Consider the following 4,109-nt stretch of genomic DNA (forward strand, 5'->3'; position numbering starts at 1 on the left):
GATGTTGAGTTAGCAGCTGAATCCCTTTGCAGACAGGGACAGGGAGGAGGACGCTGATGTCAGGGCGGAGGTCTACCTGCTGCTTTCCTGCTGTAATAACTGGATAAATTGTGGTGTTCATTGCATGTTCAACCCCTCCTATGTTTCTACAATTGAATACTTCTTTTAAATAAAGCTTGCAAAAATTATTCCTCACATTTGTTTCCCCGCCTCATATTTACAGCTCCCTAAACATGATTCTGTTTATATAGTATTTCTATTTCAATGGTAATTCATTTGATTTCCTTATGTAAGCTAAACAGAAAAGAAATCAAACCTTTTTATGATCCAGAAAATAAAGACATGACCACTTGTGAATTTTAAGAACAAAATGTTTCATTTTATTTGTGTCATTTTATCACAAATAATTAAATTTTAATTAATTTCAGAAAGCCATCCAACAATGATGTAGAATTTTTTGAGAGACCACAGCATTCTCAACATCACTCCAAGAATTATTCACAAGATGGTTTGTGGTCAAGCTCGGGAAAATGTGCATGGAAACAGTTTGAACACAAATCTGTAGAAGATTTAGAAATAATTCAAACCAAATTGATGCAGGTGGAATTTCCTACATGTACACAAATCCAGTCTTCCTAGCTTTTGTTTCCTTTAGTGCTGAAAAGAAACATGATTACCAGTGAGGAAATGTAAGGTTTTAATAACATTTAAACAATACAGGGAATTTTTCAATTAGCTGTAATTCTATGGAGAGGTGTATTTCCTGCATGGCAGGTGTGTTGTTTTTAGATTGCTATTTTCTTTACACGTACAAAAGACATATTTTCTATTTAAACAAGTTCACATTCTGATAACTTTATGAGAAGAAAAGAAGATATAAAAAAGCAGAGAAAGGGATCATTCATCCAGGCTTATTTTTACTATTAGTTGATGGGCATGTAATAGAAAAGCATGTTAACCTGCTTGAAATGATCATTATTCTTTGAAACTTTTTTTTTTTTTACCTTTATTATGTATAAATAATTACATTAAAATATTTTTGCTTTTTTTTTGTAAATTAAAACCATTTAAAAAGAGTGATCCGTCTGTGTCCCATTGCCTGGAAAGGAGGGCAGATCATAGATCATAGACTCGTAACCTGATAGATTTAGAGAAAATGCAAAGTACAGACTTAATTTGAAAGGCGGAGTTGAGTGTGTCCCTGTCTGCTATGCTACACACAACGCAACACGAACACGAACACAAACACACACACACACACACACACACGTGTCATTTCACAACTGTTTCTGCTTCAGTACGTGTCTGCAAAATTCCCCTCCGACCTGGATCTCATGTGGGACAATGTTCTCGATGTCATGACCGCCATGTCGGTAAAAGTAAGAGATGAAACAAGGAGCCACCGTCATCATCGGGAGTGGGGGGTGGGGGTGGGGGACTGCTTGATAACGTACTTTAAACTGTAAAAGGTGCGGGGATTTTTGCGGGATTCTCACTAAAATAGTGGGCACCACTTTTCATGTCTTGAACAATATTCAGCGGCACAAATCGGAAAACTAAACGTTCATCATTTCTGCTTATTTTCGGTGTTTTTGTAGATCAATTTTGAGAGGGCAAATACGCAATAAAAGCAGCAGCATCCTTCCAGAAAATGTCAAGACTCAATATTCGGCCAACAGATGGACTTGTGCGAAGTTTTACAGTTTAATTTTTTCATTATTATTATTGTTTTTCAACTGATGAAAGAACGATTCCACCAAAGTGACATAGTTGCAAGGAGTCATGTGTCCCGGTTGATATTTCTTACAGTGTGCGGCTCACAAACGTCACACAACTTTTTTCTTGACTGTTTGCTTCCCAGTAGAAGTTTCGTGTCAATGTCTTAACTCTCTCCAGCCGATAGGGTGAGTTCCAGTTTTATTGTGAGATGCAAATTGAATGCTTCCGACTGCAAAATGTGCTGCTGCCGCCTGTAAGCTCACTGAGGAATTCCGTCCTGAATGTTTGTACAAGTACCGACAATAATAATGATAATAAAAAAAAAAACATTCAGAGTCTGAGCTCTCGTTTAAGCTTGAGTGTATTTACTAGTAAGAACTGACACCAGCCTGGAGGTGATGGCTCCGAGATGCGTAATTGCGCATCCTACATCCAAGTGGGCTGCCATTGGTCGCGTGTGTGTGTGTGTGTGTGTGTGTGTGTGTGAGAGAGAGAGAGAGAGAGAGAGAGACAGAGAGAGAGAGAGAGAATGAGGCGCACCTGCTTCTCAGCCACAGCCCCTCGTTTTCACATCTTATTCAATTATCCCAAATTAATTCTTATGTTTGCTTTCATTTTAAATTCCTTTCGTCAAAGTAGAAACGTGATCATTTAAAACTCCAAATAGAATTTATGCATATTTTTGGTATCTTAGTGAACTAAAACATCCGCTTAATTCGCGCATTTTAAAGAATAAATGTGCTATTTTCCATCGAAAGATCTGATGAAGTCGATTGTTTTTCTAAAGTTTCACTTAAATTCCTGAAGAAGGGAGTCTTTCATTCTGCCACTTTTTAAAGGTTCCGCGGCGTCCTAGATCGGTTTAATTAGCAAAGTTTCTCTCGCAAATTCACCTCTCTTAATTGTAACTTAGCAGCAGTGTGTATCATCTAGGCTCCTTTCTAAAATGGAGGCAAGCATGTTTGCAGTCAAAGCAGCAGCAGCAGCAGCAGCAGCATCCTTCAGGCTACAGCAGATAATGTCCAGCAGCAGTGGAGGAGAACAGAAGGTAAGAGGAAGTCTGCCCAGTAACAATCGCGCAGCTTTGCACCGAGGAACTATTGGCTATGCAAATACACACGGGGAGGAGGAAACGACTCAGACTTGGAGAGAAAAACTTTAAAGAGACATTTCCTTTACCTCTCCGACGCGTTGCTGCGCATAAGCAAGAAGCCCTGCATCAACTCGAGGGATTGAGCAGCGTTCCCCTGCGCTCCTCCTTTCACAGATCTGTCTTTGAAGTGCTCTAAGAATAGGAGCGGGATTAACGTGTTTACCCATGCACGTTGTCTCTCTTGGTGATTGCTGGGAGGCCAAATTATTTGGCAGTCATTTTTTAATTATCTGCTCAATGACCTGAACTCTCAGCTTCGTTTCCACCTGCATGTAAATGACCACACACGTCACTAAAAGAGCGATGTTTTATTGCAGGAAATGGCGGGTTGCTTGCTATTATTTGAGCTGAGTTTAAGCACATGACATCTCATCTTTGTGTGTTATCTTTAACAAGAAGATTCAGCAAAAGAAACCGCTCTGTCCCATTTCCTAGAGAGCTATCTCAAACCACAAACTGCTTCTGACTGCTATTAAAAAGTTTGCAAGAGCGCGCGTGCACGTGTGTGTGTGTGTGTGCGCGTGGGTGTGTCTGTCGTGGCCGCATGTGTCCGTGCGCATCCCCGTCGATGAAAACGCAAAGGTTTCCAGGCACATGCCAGGCACACATGTGTCATGCTGGGAAGACTCACTGAATCCCTTCTGGAGACGCCGGAATACACGTCGATTGACATATAAAGGAGTCACTTTTCAGCCTTGTCCTTTGGAGTCTCAAACTAATATTCGAATTGCTTTCACAAGGGGGCACAGCCTGTCCTCAAACCCTCATACATACGTCTGGCTTCTTGTGTGTTTTTTATGTTGAAAATATTCGCTACAGTACAATAATTGCTATAAAAAAGTGTATTTAATGTTCAATTGCAGTAAATGATCACTCTCCCGCAGTTTGTAAGAAAAGATGCACCGCCATAAAATAATTATTCAAATAGATAAGTTCATTCCCATTGAACAAGGATAAGCCCCTTATTATTATTATTATCATTATTGTTATTATTGTTGTTGTTGTTGTTAGTACTAGTATGAGTATCATTGATCTAAAACCCTCGATCAGTAAACCCCGCTCACAGTGATGTACCTTAACTATACGCTGTAAAGCAGTTTACTTTGCGTTAACTTGCATGACAGAGAAGAAAGGGGGACAGACGTGCAGCATGTTGCGTCTGGTCTATACAGAGGTAATGAAGTGAATTGCGTCAGTGGCGCACGCAGGGCAGGCTTGAAATGCGCCTGATCTGGCC

The sequence above is a fragment of the Aulostomus chinensis genome, chromosome 7 (genome assembly GCF_037954235.1).
Source record: "Aulostomus chinensis isolate RoL2024-O1b breed Wild chromosome 7, RoL_Achi_v1.0, whole genome shotgun sequence".
Classification (NCBI taxonomy): domain Eukaryota; kingdom Metazoa; phylum Chordata; class Actinopteri; order Syngnathiformes; family Aulostomidae; genus Aulostomus; species Aulostomus chinensis.